Raw genomic sequence first — 17,036 nt, 5'->3', positions numbered from 1 at the left:
CAAGGTCACCTGAGAGACAGTGCTCCAGGAGGCACCGTGCAGTCACATGTCAGAGCAGGTCCTGGTCATGGGCCAGAGCCGCCAGGATCCTTCATTCAGTCCTGAGCAGCTCTCCCCCCGCTGCTGCCAGGGTTAATACAAGTGTCAAAAGAACAGGCCTTAAAGACATTAACTAGGTGAAAGCCATCTGTCAGCCACAGCGGGGCTGCGGGGGGACGGTGACATGTGGACGGCGCGTCCGTGGCCCTTTAAGAAACTCCATGTTTTCGCTACATGATGCGTCAACATAAAAAGCGGATGATGCTGTTATGTAAAAACACGCTGAAGTGGAGCCGTAGTTTGCGGGAGCTCGCTGAAGGCTTAGCACGGCTCGCTTCGTCCTCTGAACCAGTTTTGTAGTTTAAAGAGCACCGACTGAGGGGTTTTTACCCGGAGCGCACGGCAGACTGGAGTTGGAGAATAAAACAGGCTTCAGCCGAGCGAGTCAACATGAGCCGTTTTCCTCTTTCACTTGCGGGAAGCTTACACCTGACGCATCGCTGTTTCGCCCTGTGGAAGTGATCTTCCCTTTTCTGCTCGTCTCTCTGGCTTGTTTGGCAGTATACGAAGCGGTAAGACACAGCAGCCTTTAACTCTTATCGCCTCTCGGGGCAAAACTGAAAGTGTCAGGCGGGACGAGGTCGAGCCGTGAGGCAGCTCGGGGGGCTGGAGGAGGAACAGGAACGTGTGAGCTGCAGGCGGATTCTTCCCTTTTGACGGGGAAACTTTTGGAGATGTCTCGTTTGTCGGTCTTTGTCGCGTGCAGGTGGCGCGGTCGCCTTGCTTTGTCGCATGAGCGTGGAGCCTCGGTTGAGAGTCCAGCTCGTGCTCGCAGGAAGTGTCACACGGGCAGCTTCTGCGCGAGGCAAGTTTGCGGAGTTGCTGTTTGGAGGTCTGCTGTTACAGTTTGATGGAGGAAGAAAGGGACGACAGCCGCAGATAGACTCTATCAAAGCTGCTGCTGGTCGTTTGGTTTGATCCAGAGCTGAATGATCAGCCGATGAACCTGTTTGGTCACTGAATCAGCGGCAGTTTTGGATGATTGACGCATCATTTGCGCCATCTTTGAAGCAAATGTATCACAACTTCATAGCAAAAGTGGATATTTGCTGGTTTTCCATCATAATAAACTGAGTATCTTTTGCTTTTGGACTGTCAGACTGCAAGTACATTTTGAGAGAGGATGATTATACTTTATATTTATTTGACAGTTTATATATTTGATAGCTTGCTTTGGTTGATATAGATGTGTAAAGCCCATGAGCATACACTGCCAACAAAACATTTTAAACATAAAATAGTTTAAATTAAATCCTCAGCAGCCGTATGTGATATTAAAATGCTTCTTAATTCTTAATGCCTCAGTAAGATAGTCCAGTAATAGAGTGTGTAATAATATAAAAGTGCCAATGTGCTTGCATAATGAGTACTTAAGTACATTTTGCAGATAGTACTTCTGTACTTCCCAGCGCCAGGAGACAGTGTTCGGTGAACCCACCGCTCTGTCAGATTGTGGGGGCATTTAAATGTGATCAGGGGAGGCACAGAGCTGATTTAGAGATGGATCACTTTTGAGGACATTTCAGTTAATGGTTTTGACTCGGTGGAGAAAGCGATCTGGTGGAAGCTCGTCCTAACAGTTTGGGCCCTCTGACGGGCCGAGGAGACGCATGATGTGTGGCAACTGGAAATGTTCATGTTATACAAGTGTGTTTCTGTTAGAGGCTTTATGATTGTAGCTTCGATAGTGTTGTTGTTTTCCTCGCAGAGTGTTAATTGTAGAAAGAGAACAAAGGTTCATGCTGTCCCACAGTGGAGGAAAGATAGTAGAAGTTTATGTATTTCAGAAAATCCGTCAGCGTTCTTCAGCCCTTTCCCCCCTTTCAAGTTTTCTGTCCTGCAACTATAAAGCTTCTGACTGAGCTGGAAGAATCCTTTTCCAACAACACTGCTGTGTTTTCACTCTTGTATTTGGACTTTCACTTAAAGCGTCTGAATACTTTTTCCACCCCTGTGTGGTTTTTCATTTTTGATTTAATCAAGGAAATAAGCATGGGATTAATGGCTGATTAAAATAACTGAGAGTTGGATTAAAAAAAAAGATGCTGATATGTGAAAAGCTGATCATCTCTTGCTGTTAAAGCCTGCTGTAAAGTACAGGCTCTGACATGACACCGGGGTTATAAAGCATGACACACAAGTCGCCTAGTGAGTTCTTCGGTATAATGGTGTTTGTAAAGCCTCTTGTGGACAGAAAAGCCTGACAATAGGGCTTCAGTTCTGGAGGTCGTGGTAGATTTGTGTCTAGTCAGTTCTCCAGAGCCTACTTTGACAGGCCTGTCATAGCAGCATGTTGAACAGAGGTGCAGTGCCCACACGTGAGCCATAAAGCTGGATATCAATCATGGACGTAATCCCATTATTTCTGAAGAAGTGTCCTGTTGTGGCCATACAGGGAGGAGGAGAGGGAGGAGGAGAAGGAGGAGGGGAACGTGCCTCCTGTCACCCAAACACACTGTCCTCCCTCCTGTCCCAAAGGAGACAAATACTTCATGCTCAGATAGAGGCCGCATGTGCTCAACAGAGAGTTTAATAGGACGGTGTGAGCGGCGTAACTGAAAAGACAGCATGTCGTTCATATGGCGGACATGTAATTATTCTTCCTGTTACAGTGTGCTTCATCTTGCAAATTAAATGCCTAAAATATTTTGGTTATTAATGGAAAATAGTTGCTTAAATTGAAAACAACATCCCACCCAGGATGAATGACTTCATTGTACACGAAGTTGCATCGGAAAAGTACGCTGGCACGTCCCATTTTTCCAAAACACTTGTCATAGTCACACTGTTGTTCCCCCTCAGAGTGATGTTAAATATTATCTAACAGGAACACTCACAGCTCATTGGGCTTTTGATGCCATTCAGTAGAAGTCATCTCTGCTCTGTCTTTCTTCTCTTTTTTTTTTTTAAACAAAATGACTTTTTAACCTGTTGCTGTCAGTTGCTGATTCCTCACTCAGCTGAATAAATTGCTTGATTTGTGCAGAGCTGCTGGGCTGGAAATCACTGGGAAACCTGTGTGTTTTAAATGCAGAGAATCTCAAATGTCTGAGCTGAGAAGAAAGAAGATACAGCTTGGTGAATAGTCGAAGTTCGAGGTTGTGTGTTCAGTCTGCTTGCTAATCACATTCTGAAGGATAATTCAGGTTTATTACAATTTGGGTCTTACTTTTGTAATTACAGCCATCCTTCCTATCGGTAATAATAAGATTGTACTCACTAAGATATTTGCTGAGATTGTGGCTGGATTAAGCTGTGAGGGGGCCCAGAGGCAAAATTGAACTGCGGGGCTGCTAATAAACCCCCTTTCTTCCCACATTCATTCAGGAATATGCAACATACAAGCAAAAACTGGAACTAGAGGAGTGACCAGAGAGCAACCACCCAGTATGTCTGGATATGTTTCCAAAACTGTTACAATCATGTCAGAATATGGTCGTGCTTATTGGAAATGTTTACACACTTAACAACAAACCAGAAAACACTTCATTATCTTGTACATATGTACAAACATCCCAGGCTTAAACGGAAATAACACCATGAACGGAGCAACTTGCCATCAAAAACAAGGAAGAAGTGCAAGTTTTTTCTGTAAGCCTGCTGACAAACAGACACGCACGCTAAAAACGCAACCTGCTTGGCAGATGTGATAACAAAGTCAAGTGTGTTATTTCCACTGGAGATTCAAAAGTCTTTTTTGACCCTCCACTTTTGCAGTTATTTGATTTCCTCACTGACCTTCGTCCTCTTACTGTCCAGCTCCCATGATCCAGATGAGAGAAGAGAGGAGTTGATAAAAATATGGATATGCTTCTTTGAGTAGCTTTCAATTATTCATTTACACTGAGAGCAATACGTTTAATGAGCAGCAGCAAGCTGTGGACTTCTTTTGCCCCGGGTTGTGCCTCTCAGGCTACACTCAGGATGCCCTCCCTTGCTGGTGGAGGTTGTGGGGGTTTTAAACAGCAGCCCAAGGCTACGTCCATGCTAACATGTTTTCATTTTAAAGCTGTGTTCTGAAAGGAAAATGATCTCTGTCCACATGAGCATTTTATAGCACCATTGTGACATAATCTCCGTCCGTACCAACATGATTTAAATTGTCACAATTCAGTCGAATAATAGCTTTCTTCTTGTGCATGTAGGCAGTAGTAGCACTATAAAATGCAGTTTTTCTCCACAGAAGCTGCTGGCATAGACAACAAGGTCAGCAATGCCTATAAACTATGATCCGTCTTCAGTTAACATCTGATAGTCAAGGCTAATGTTGGCGTTGTTTGTTCTGCAATGCGACTGGGTTCATCGTTTCCAAAAGTCTCCATTTCTGCTTGTCTGCCCGATCCTGCAGTTATCAAAGTAAAATGGTGTCAATAGCGTTTTCAAAAATCTTTGTTTTAAGGGTTTGAAAACGCCAGAGACACGAGGCACAAACATTATTGTTCTGGATTGAACAAACGGCTAAAAAGGTTCTGTTAATGTTTTTATCTGCAGTTAATGTTCTTCTAAAATTTACTGATTTCTTTTTTACCTCGTGGCTCACCTGACTTCTGAAACCAAAACTACACCCTTCCATATAAGTCTTAAAACACATAGTGAGGACCTCTAAAGATCCAGCAATAAAGCACAGCCTGCCCTTAGGCCCTTATCATGTCATTTATTGTGTTGTAATAATGCATTTTTCTATACATTTGTAAATAAAATTTGCGACGCTCAGACTATAAAAACCAGTTTAGCCAATTTTATTTTGAAAGAGCATAGCAGCGACCTGATGACCTATTGTAAACATGCATTACAGTTCACAGACAGACTTCCGGGTTCAACTTTGACCTGCTGTATTTACTTAGTTGTGCGTGCAAACAGATTTCCTGCAATTTGGGGTTGTTACCATCATTTTGGTTTGGTTTGAAATCCAAATAACATGTTTAGATAACCTAATTCAACTGTTGGCCTAATGACCATCTGTCTGATTATCTGACTTTGTTGTGCTTTCCCAGATTTCAGCTGTTACTTTGCTGAGTACACTCCCAACCAAAACTGAGGCTCAACAATTAAATTCAATATTATCTAAATCACATGATGGTAAAATGCAGTATCCAGATCACAGGAGCTGCAATTCTTTGGTGCAAACCCCAACAAACAGATTTTTTTCAATGAAAATGAAATGAAAAAAATTAACATTCCCACTAAAATCATGACTCATATTGAAATATCCGTCAAAATAATTGCAATGTGATCATTCAGCCTGAGCCCAAACCGTGAAAATCACCTGAGTTATGTTTTGTGGCCATATAACTTACAGAATTTGTCCTTGTATGTATTGTAATGTGTATAATGAGTTTTGCAGTATTTTCCTGGTTTGAATCTTGAGTGTCTCAGGATTAGTGAAGCTGTGCTGTAGCCTGTACTCCTCTAAAAGCCATTAGCCAGCCCCGCTCACTCTCTCTTTCCCTGACTCACCCTGGCACAGTGCCCGAGACACAGCTGTGAAAATTACAGGTCTGTTTCATGGAAACATGGGAGCAGAGGAGGCAGGGCTGGTGGGGAAGGAAGCGGAGAGAGAGCAGAGACCCGCAGCCCCGCGTCAGCTGTTGGCCAGCCCACAGCTGCAGTGGATGTGGGGCTTTCAGAGCCGGGGTCTCGCTCACTTCTCACACACACTGGGATTGTTTACATGGGGTGGGGGTGTGTATGTGTGTGAGGGGGGACATTAAGCCCTTTTTGGCTGAGGCCGAACAGAACAGAAGCCCTCACTGTGACTGACAAACGTCAGGCTCCTTCAGTGAAAAGCACATGGCACCGAGCGTCCTTCAGTTTGGCAGATGCTAAAAGCATGACTGAGGCCCTGGCAGGTGGGCAGGCGGGCGGCTGCCCCCTCCTCGCTCCCTCCTCAGCTGGGTTGAAAATCCAGCGACAGGCCTCCTCTATCAGAGAGTCATTGTTCATGATGATGATGACAATCTCTCTCTGTCTCCATTCTCTGTGCTATCTCAATCCATCACTCTCTTGTCTTTTGACCCCCTCCTCCCTCCCCACCCTCTGTCGCTGTCTTTCACACATTCTCCTAATTTCTCCTCTCCCTTGTTCTAGTCTGCTCTCTCAGGAAGTCTCTGTCAGACGTCTGTATCTCTGGGGAGCTGTCAAGCAAAGAAAAGCAGGAAAAATTGCCCCACTGATTTCTACCAAGTTTGACTTTTCTCCTGCTCGATGAGATGCGAGGCGTGAGACACCCCCTCCACTCTCCCATCTCCTCTCCGGCGCTTTGCTTCGACCTTGTTTGAATTCAGTCTTCATCGCTATCTCCTGTCCTATCTTCCTCTCTTCTCTTTTTTTCTCTTCCCCCTCTTTGCCAGTCAGGCTGTCTGGCATCTTGGCCTGTCTCTTTGAAGAGGAACAGTAGAAGCAGATAATTACACTTCCTGTCCTGTTTCTGCTCTGTACTGCTGAACTGTCATCTCTACATCTGAAGGCTACACGCTGAAGCTGAGAAATAACAGCTTACTACCTGTTCTGTCATGTAGCAAACGCACGCTTTCCTACTTGTTTTTCTCACATATTCAGTAGTGAAGTTGTGTTTTGATTCAGCTTGAACATTATTCTGCGCCTTCTCTCCTCATTATGCTCTGTCATGTTTCATTTCTACATATTTTACTTTCCTGTGTTGTCTCATTTCTAACATGATGATCAGCTTCAGTCTTTATTTTTCAGTGTCTCAGCCCACACCAGCAATATCTTGTGTGAACAAGTTGTTATCACACAAACAAACCAGTCATGTATCACATTGTTACTACCAGCCAGGCGTGACAAAAATACTTCTCTTTCACACACACACAGGCATGCACGCACAGACACACACACGCACAGACACACACACACACTCTTTAGAAAACCTTACTTAGCATAACAAAGTGTTCAGCCAGTACGACCATGACTGGTTGCTGAAGTGGTTAGAGGGGATAAGGCCTCCTGAATGACTTTGCTTTATTATGTGTGTACTGAATGAATCATCACACTGAAAACGAATTTCCTTTTAATGTCAAAAGATGGCCGCACTTCCTCTCCTCCTGCATTGCCCCGGCTGTCCATTTTCAACAGGTGTGATGCTGCCCAGCTACTTGCTATGACTCAATAGACCACACTCACAGGTGGTTTAGGGATTGGGTGTTCATTACACTTTTGGTGAACTGACACATGGTTGCAGCGTGTGACCACAATCACGCCACCTAGGATGGGAGTTAACCACTTGAGGATTGTTCACCGAGACAGACTGACAAACAGACCATCACTATCACATCAGCCACTTTTAAAGCCAGCATGACAGCAAGGACACCCTGAGCTGAAGGGTTATACGAGGTGGAGGACTGAACTCCAAGCCACAAGCTAGCTAGCTTTGAGTAGCAAAAAAGCAGATTTGACACTTTAACCAGCCAACCTGGTCTCATTCCTAGAGCGTCACTTTCCCCTCGTGACAAAGAAGTGTGTGCTCTTCAGTGTCTGTATGAGCTTCTCCAGTCCAGACTAGTGTAAATGCATCAGCATCAATATGAGACACCTTGGAAGGCGAAGGGAAGGAGGACAAGTGGTTCGAGCTGTGTTCCTTGTGACTAAACCAGGTATTTTTAACGAGACATGGGGACATTTTCCAGCCATCTGCGTGGCAAAAAAAACAGGTAGTTTTAACGAGATTTCCGGAAATTGCACAGCCGTGTTTGTGTCGACCAAGCCAGGTATTTTAGAGACAACTGCCAAGCAGCAGAATACTGTTCAAGTCATGTGTCTTGAGACTTAAATGGGTATTTTTAACGAGACATCAGCACATTTTACAGCCATGTTTGTGGCAACAAAACCGGGTAGTTTTAACGAGACGTCGGGACGTTTTACAGCCATGTTTGTGGCTACACCCTGGGTATTTTAAGCAAAAACATGATCTTTTCCGAAACCCTAATCAAGGAGTTTTTGTGCCTGAACCTAACCAGACCTTAACCGCAGCGTTATCGCAACATAAAATTGAAAATTGAAATGTTAAGTTTGAATGTAAAAAAACAAAGTTTCACCATATCTGTGAAAAAAAAGAAGTAAATGTAGGGTTCTTCATCCTGTATGTTAAAGATGTTAAGTGTAACTGAACAGGGACAACTGCAGCACTTACAGGGTAATCATAAATGCAAAAATTTAGTGCAGCAGTTACACTAAGAGCCATAAAGTCAATGAACTGACTCAGTTATATCTAACTAAATCTGCTAACATTAGCCACCAGATGCTTCTGGCCACACCAAGGCAGGTAGAGCTGTAGCAGCACATCGTATTTCTTATGAATTCAACTTTTCATTTGTAAAAACAAAAACGTGTTATTTCAAAACTTACATAGTCATAATATACATGGTTAATCTAAACAGATTAAATATCTCTTTTAGAGAACAAAATCATATTTGAGATATTATGGTAAACTTTTTGTTGACAGTGCGCTGACGCTCGGGCAGCATGAGGCGGCTCGTCTGAAGCAGAATCTGAGCTCTGACTCTCAGGCAGCGGAGAAAGAGATCAATAAAGAATTACAGTGTTATTTCACTCTCCCCGGTGCTGTCTCTCCACCTTCAGAAGGAAAAATTCAACATCTTCAGTAAATATCTCCTGAGATGAAACTTTCTGGGGCAAGATCTGTTGAATGGGGGGGTACAAGGCCAGATGTAGATCAGTTTGGAGATATCGGAGATGAAAATCATCTGGAGCTGAGCACAAAGGACCAGAAGACTCTTAAGAAATGCTGAGTTTCAAATCAGATTACATGTCTCGCTCAAGGACAACAAGGTGTCTCCCTGCGCATTACATGACCTCTGATCAGAGCAGTCAGTGCTGACAATTAGCTCAATCAGAGTGGATTCAGACGCTCGTCATTATCCTGAACTACTTGATCCGTGTCAAGATGCCAGTGGGATGTTATTTTAAGAGCCCCTCTGCTCGCGAAGGGGGCGTCGTATTCCAATATCTATCTGTGATCTGATGAAGTTTTTATCTTCCTGAACACATTTGCCTGATATTTCAGCGACCTAAGCTCAGTGTTACTTCCCACATATTTTGCCTCCCACAGTGTTGATGCGTGGTAGTTATTGATAATGTATTTACACCTGTCTTTATGGGTAATTGCTGGATTGAAGGTCATTTTATGTAAAATGAGCCCAGAACACAGATAAATACACTGTTTACTTAATATCAGTTGCCAGGTTGAAATTGATTTTGAAGCATTCACACTGTTGTTGGTGAGAATGCATTGAAAGCCATACATGATCTGCCAAAGGGATATACCTTTAAGCCGGTCTTCAAAGCAGCTGTAATCAGTATTTTTATGGTAACAGTGGATCAAATGAATGTGTTAGGACTTGCTCGAAGCCATGAACCTCCAGATAATTATCCCCTGACTCTGCAGTTCCTTTCAGCTTTATGGAGCTTCAGTATCTTTCACATTATTATTTTGGTTTTCTGGGCACAACTTTACTGCTCTGGTTCGCTCTTTAGCATCATTTTTGTCCACAGCAGATAGCTGTTCCTGCCCAGCATCAAGCATCACAGACAGGGTTAGCGCTCAGATAACTGGTGAATATAGAGCAGCGTTTAGCAGCTGAGGGGCCAGACAACGAGATGTTTTAGCAACACTGGTTTTGGGGACTTTTATGTCGTTAAAACACTTTGAATTGAACTGAAAGTATTTCCCTCAGGAACTGGTGGAGACCAAAAACAGAGTTAAAAGACTTTATATTTATCAGGAAACGTGACTCCACATGAATGCTGATGTTGCAGTGTGTTTGGTGGTTGTGTAAATAAGCAGCTCATCATGTCGACCTTAAAGGTGGTGACATTGTGTCCTTGTTGAGTTTACAGCTTGTTTCTGCAGAAATCTGTTCTTCAAACCTGCAGTTCCTGGTGTTTTGTGGTGAGTTTGCGTGATATTTGACTCACAATGAAAAGGCTGAATAAATTACCGTCGTTCAGAGTTCAGTTAGTTTTTTGAGATTTTAATCAGCCGGTGCCTTTCAGCTATCTTTTACCATAGATGCCTGCTTTCTGTCTGTGCTGTCACCGTCAGGAGTGAGTGCTTCCTGCGTGTAGGAAGCATTTAGTGGTCGTGGTCGGTGTCCTGCCTCTGTCTTCAGTGTGTTTATTGCAGTGCAGGTCAGCTCTCAGCAGTCTATATTCCCTCAGCTTCCCCCAGTGCTCACGCCTCATTAACTCAACACACTCAGCTTGTTTACAGCTGTTAATTACACACCGCAAGGCTGATATTGATGAGGACAATCAGCATTTATCCCAATTAAGCTTCATTTTGACTACATGCTAACTTGATAACATAGTAGCTTTTGGATCAGTCAGTGGTTATGAGACTTTTTGGTGCAGATATTAAAGTTTCTCCTGTAACTGAGCGCCCTGCTGGGTGCGTCCAGCGGCGCAGCGGTCGTCATTGGCAGCGTGTGTTTTAGTGTGTATCGTGCTCTAATAGGACAGTGTTATCTGTGTTTCCTCAAGAAGTGGGGTAATGAATGATAAGCAGCGCATTATCACTCATCATCATTATTAGATTCCATGTATCATTAAGAACAGAGGAAGCGGTAAATGAGCCTAATTAAGAGGGATACCTGCTTCTATTTTCTGCTGCCATTAATCTGACAGAAAAAAAGATGGTATGGACTCTCAGAGCTGACGGTGCTCTATAGAGTTTACAATGATCTTATGTTGTGTGATTATCATATTTTATAGTGTTCATTCTAAGGCTTCAGCTTTCATTATTGATTCACCTGCTCATTATTTTCTGGATTCGTCAATAAGGCATCTAGTCCGATGTCCGTCATAACCTCACAGAGCCCAACGAGGCGTCGTCAGGTGTCTTCTTTTGTCAGACTGACAGACAAGAGCCCAGAGATATCCAGTTCAACAGGGCAGAAGAGAGGAAAAAAAGTTTTTTCTCACACATGCCTCACATTTGAGATACTGGAACTAGTGTAATTTTTGGCTTTTTGTGCTTAAAAGAATACAGAAACAATTAATTATCAATATTGATACTGACAAGGTTCTGCAGGTTAAGCTGCTATTTCAGCTGCGTGCTTTGTGACTGTTTACTGCACATATAGAGACTTAAGCATTTCCATATTTAATAAAGTTTAGAGTGAGTTTAGTTGTGCCTTACTATGATATTCCTGCGGGATGTAAAGTTTTCCTGCATGTCACAGTTTATTGATTATTTTCCTTAATTTCCTGAAGAGACGATCTGATGCTACTGTATAATCTACAAGTGATCTTATAGTATTACCTGAATATCTGAGTATATTTGTGTTGGACCCATAGTTTTCTTGTATTTGACAGTTACAGTCAGGTGTCTGTGTATTATCAGTGCACAGTACATTAGTATTATAGGTTACTGATTATTTTCCTTAATCTGGACTATCCTTAATTGCCATATTAAGAGAAGACATACAGTAAATGAGCCTAATTAATAGGGATGCGTGCTTTTTATTTTGTGCTGTCATTAATGTGACAGAGTCCTCCTGCAGGGCTTTCTGTGATGGATGTAACGCTCATCAGAGGGATGATAGTGAGCTTAATGATGTTTATGTTGCTGGTGTGTGGGAGCGTAGCATGAGTTTACAGGCCACTGGTCTGTAGTTTATCTTTAATGTAATCTGATTTATAGTTTTTACTTCTTTGGGCTTTTTAAACATTCAGTGGTGGAAACTCACCACTGAGCTCAGCCATGTTGTAATAGTCCTGTAGGACCTATTTTTCCTGTAGTTAACAGTCAGCTGTCCGCGCATCATTAAGCTACTAGAACTTATTAGTACTGAGAATTACTTTCCGCTCATTTTCCTCATGTTTTAAGCTTTTAGTTGCAAATCGGGAAATAATTATCTCCTCCGCTCTTTCTCGGAAGACCACTTCTTTTTTTTTTTTAAAGTGATCTCAGATATGGTGAAGTTTGTTGATTTGCAGTGGGATGTTTTTGTTGTGGACTGGCTTAAAATAGAGCTTTGCATTCCCGTGATGAAATGATACCGCAGGAAAGAAATAAACGTCTTACACAAGAGATTTAAAAAAAAAAAAAAAAAAAAAAAAAAAAAAAAAAGCCGTGAAGTGCGGGGTGAAAAAGCCCGCTGATGATTTAGTCCCTGCAGGAATAGAGCACCGTGATCACGGAGGGATGTCCCGGTGCAACGGCGAATGAATGCAGGCAGCGCATGAATATTATCTCCAGCATGCCACTTCGGAAGTAGGTCACCGCTCACCGATTTGTTCACCATGTCTCCAGCTACTGTGGGCTGCTCGGTCCGCGGATCGCTCACAGCCCCACCGAGTAGAAACTGACCACCAGCGACAGGACGGACGGGATTTTTGGATTTTTCCAGGGGGGAGCTTCATATCCGACGGGACGCACAAGGTAATGATGAATCGCGGCTGTAATTCCCGTCACAGTTGGGAGATGGTCGGATCGGTGGGTAGCCTGCTCCTAACAACTCGGCTGTAACACGAGCTCCTCTTTATATTGATATTAACTAGCAGCTCCGCTCCAAACCCCGCGATCGATCGAGGATGTGCCGATGTTTTACGCTCGTTTCCCCCCGCCGAGGAGCTTTTTTCACTTCTCCTATCACAGCCCGCACTCCTGCTACGGCATGCTGTCAGATTAACACCGTCCACCACCATGGCCAACTACAAGCTCCAGTAGGCGAGTCCGCTTTCGCGCAGCCTGCTTACAAAACACGCGCAGCGCTCCGTGTCTTTTTCTGCTTCATGTAATCCTGATCCGTGAGTGGATGTGGGAGTGTTTGTCACTGCTGGTGTCTGAACCTGCACGGAGGTGAAGGGTGGTGGTGGTGGAGGATGGTTTGTGTTGGTGGTGGAGGAGGACTGCTCAGCTGCTGATTAGCTCCAGGAAAAGTGGACTTGGTGATATATCTGAAGCCACACACACACACACACACACACACACAGCAGCTTAGATCCTGAGAGCTGGTGCCTCCGGGCTTTTCCTCTCATGATGACAGCTCTACACCATGTCCTTCTTCTGAGCGAGGGTGTGTGACAGCCAGCACAGTCACCACCTCCTCTTCTGTACCTCCTCTGTATGTACAGATGAAACTACGCTCAGTTAATATGCCATCAGGAGCAGAGAGAGGGTGAAATCCACAATGCAAAATTATTATTAAGTGGGTTTTATGTGTCAATTATGCTCCATTTACTCTGAATTGCATAGCGCTTAAGGACGGGTTCTTTAATTCTCTGCAATTTCCAGCAGCAGAAATGTATGCCTTCCCATTTGATCTTCTGAATCAGGGGTTCCCATCCTGAGCGTCACAAGATAATTAAAAGGGATTAGAGGGAAAAGCATATATCTGTTGCACAAAATGAGCGTTATTATCCTGACTTTCCTCTTTTTCTTGAAAGACAAGAATCTGGGGGGTCAGGAAACAATCAAGAAAACATTTCTCGTACACTCGGGTCGTTTTCATGTGTCTCTTTCTGGTGGTTTCTTGGAAAGTTCTGGATATTTTCAGGCCCCCCAACGTCACCTGTGATGTAGCTGAACTGACTCCTCTGAGTGATTCAGATTGCCTCGTCTGGAATATGGCCGTGTTCAAAGAGGATTAAATTAAAGTAAGAGGTGGGCTCATTTGCTATATATATGTACACCCTGGACAAGGCAAACTCACCTCCATCATGGTTTCCTTTTTGATAAAATCGTCCAGAGCGATCTATAACAAAACAATTCTACATAAACTATAAAAGCTATTAATAAACTATAAAAAAACATTCAATGAAGTAAATAATTTCTTATTTCCTTTTGTCATATGGAGATATGCAATATGTACATTGATGTTGTCCAGTGCCAAGTCTCCGTTTGATCATGAGACGAGACAATACGCGTGTGCTTTATAACAAGTAACAAGTGTGCACGAAGGCCCGTCGTAACTACCTCACACCTCTAAAAACCCTTCAAATGAAGCAGTCCTTGATGGAGAAACACTCTTTATTGAACCTGCTCACAACTCGTGTACATGTGGCACTCGTAGCCTGTGATGAGGGGATCGCAAATTGACACCGACAAGCCAAAAAGGTTAAGAAACAGTGATCTAAAAGACTGCTTCCAGCCTTTCTGACCCCTTAAAACAAAGCAGTGCTTTCTTGTGGCCCCTGTTTAATTTGTGTGTGAGTGGTGAGCAGTTAAGGATAAAGAGGTTTTCCCCTCTCGCGTTGTTTCTAAAAGGCTAAAAGGTGAAACTGTGAAAGAGAAAAGCCTGAAGTATAAACACAGGTGATGTTTCTGATTCAGCCTTGTCTTGTTCATCATCTCATGTTCATTTCTTTGACCCTTGGCCCCACTAAATGACAGAACTGAGCTTTAGAGATGCCCCTCTGGATCGCCTCTTGAGCACACCTGTAGGTGTTGTTTAATTTTTTTTAAAAAAAGAGTGAAGAAATGTAGAAAAAACCCCTTTTTGAGTTTTACCTCAAGTGAGAGGAGAGGATGTGTCCAAGCAGTAATCAGTGGTTCATCTGTACGTTTTTAAACTTGAAGGCAAAGTCATCCACAATCCTCACATAACAAGACACATTTTATTTGATTTATAAGCAAGAAATGCCTCTAAAATGGAGGAACTGTAGAGGTGTAGTGATATGTAAGACAATTGCCAACCAGGATTTTCAAAGTTTATATTTATTCGAAAACAAAATGTCCTGAGACAAATGTTGTGTGTGCATGTGTGTGGGTGCATGCAGCTTGCTGCTGTGCATGAGGCTGATTGTGTAAAGTGCTTCTGACATGGCAACCTGTTTCAAGTTCCTCAACAGCACAAGAAAGCAAGTAAATATAAGAGCGCAGCATTAATTTTCATCTAAAAATCTATGATTTCATTCGTTGCGGTCAGTGTGGTGAAGGTCTAGAGGGGAAAAATAACGATCTCCTTCAGTGAGCTCCTGTTCTTCCATTGTGCATGCTTGTCTTATTCAAAGAGGCAACTTGATTTGATATCCTCAGACAGAAACTCAACGTGAGGCTCCTTCTGTCCTCTTGTTATCTGGAAATTAAATTTCTCTCTCATGGATTGCATTTCACGGTTCACCGAGTCATTTGGCAGTAAGGGCAGACTGAGCTATGAGATGGTTTGAAAATGTCCAGCCAGATAGTCGTGTCCTCTCCAGAATCAAAGTGGGTTTGCGTTTGTGGTACGACTGAAGCCTGAGTGTGCTTTCAATCATTTTAAGATGACATAAAATGCAACAGATCGCAGATTACAAGAGTCCAAAGGTATGTTCAGGTTTTAGTGGAGAGGATCTGATGTAGATTTGAATATTTGTAGTGACAGGCAGAAAAAAAAGCTTGAGAAAAAGAATAAAACTCATCATCTGTCTGCACTCTGTCGAGAGCTACTCGAGGTCCTGGTTTCCAACCTTTCATTACATGTTACATGATATAGCAATTCCTCTACCTCTTCTTCTTCTTCTTCTTCTTCTTCTTCTTAAAAAAAGAATAGCCGATTTGTTGCACATTTGGTGAAGTCGTGGAAATACTCGAGTGCATAGATAAGCTGTTGATTCAATTAATCTGTTATTATTATGCTGCGGAGAAACAGTTGTAGCAGAATTTGTGTGCATTTTTGAGTCATAGCCCGTCATCATTCTCTTTCTGAAGCGTGTTGCTCGACTGCCAGTATCATGCTGTGGAGATAGAACAGGAAATGGTGTGTTGGCAAATAGGAATCAGCTGTATTTTATGTATTCTCAGCAAAGAAAACTTGCGGTACAAAAGATTTTAAGCATTCACACACGCGCGCAGATAAACTCCCCTTGATAGCTCCTCCAGAGTCATTTAAAGCTTTGTTGCAGCTGTAAGTGGCTCACGTTAACATCAGAACAGCAGGCACGCAAATGACATTAAGCTCGATGTGATGCGCTTTGATTCAGAGAGTGAAAACATTAGTAAGAGCATAAACATCATTTACAATGGACATATGAGAGCGTCTCACATTACAGCCAGTCCAGTCTGTTATTGTCAATGCTACAGATACTGCAGGGAGTCATTCTGCCCTGATGTGGGATTGTTTTTTTAAAAATTGTCCTGAAAATTTGACCTAATGAGTCCATAACTCATGCAGATCATCATCATATGTTCATGTGATGCATTTTCGTTTCACGAGGTAACATCTCTGCACCTGTGGATCAGGGAAAACCTTCTCTCATATTGGCTCGCAGGTGTGCTGTATTTGCTGCTTTTCTCTCTTTGATATCACTGTGAACTGAACAGCTTTGGATTGTGGAGCAGCTTTGGCTCTAAGAAATTGTCAGAAGCATTTTTGCTATTTTCTGACATTTTATAGACAACAATCTGCAGATTAATCAATACTGAAAATGTTGACTCCAGCTCTGTTTCTAACATTTTCTACAGGACACTGAAGGCAGCAGATCATTTCATAGACACAGCACAGCACGAAGCATTTACATGTGCAGAATGGTACACATGCAGCAGCTTGTTAAAAAAATCAGCCTCCTGATTGTTCACATATGAGTGAGATATTAATAGAAATAAGATTCAGTCTTGATCGTTCCTGAGAGAGTGTGTTACTGTGAAAGCTGAATGATTTTCTGCCTGAAGAGTCACTTAACATTAAAAAAAAAGACCTGCGTTGACTTAGATCTTGGAGGTCAAGTGGCATAATTGTGTTTGAGGGCTGCAGCAAGGAGGATGATCCGCCTCTTTATGCGGCATGCACGAGTGTCATTGCATTAAGGTCACTGGCGGTTGAATCATCAGGAACTTGAAAGTTTTTTTCCTGAAGTGAGAGGTTTTTTGTGTCGAGAGAGCAGGGAGTCTCATGTGAACTGTGGAGGATCATAAGGCTGATCATGCATCTTCTACTGTAAAGGTGCAGGAGATGCTTTGATGCTTTCTGCACTAGCTT

General features: G+C 42.9%; 1 protein-coding gene across 1 annotated transcript in view; it reads left to right on the top strand.

The window, feature by feature from the left end:
- Positions 1-305: 305 nt before the first annotated feature.
- The window catches only part of bahd1 (bromo adjacent homology domain containing 1), a 29,644-nt gene continuing 12,913 nt past the window's right edge, over positions 306-17,036 (top strand). Inside the window, exon 1 of the mRNA XM_070979142.1 lies at positions 306-611. The gene's annotated coding sequence lies outside the window, so the exon portion shown is untranslated. The remainder of the gene's footprint in view (positions 612-17,036) is intronic.

The sequence above is a fragment of the Chaetodon trifascialis genome, chromosome 14 (genome assembly GCF_039877785.1).
Source record: "Chaetodon trifascialis isolate fChaTrf1 chromosome 14, fChaTrf1.hap1, whole genome shotgun sequence".
Classification (NCBI taxonomy): Eukaryota; Metazoa; Chordata; class Actinopteri; order Chaetodontiformes; family Chaetodontidae; genus Chaetodon; species Chaetodon trifascialis.
The sequence above is the reverse complement of the archived record's forward strand: the minus strand, read 5'-3'. Positions and strand labels throughout refer to the sequence as shown.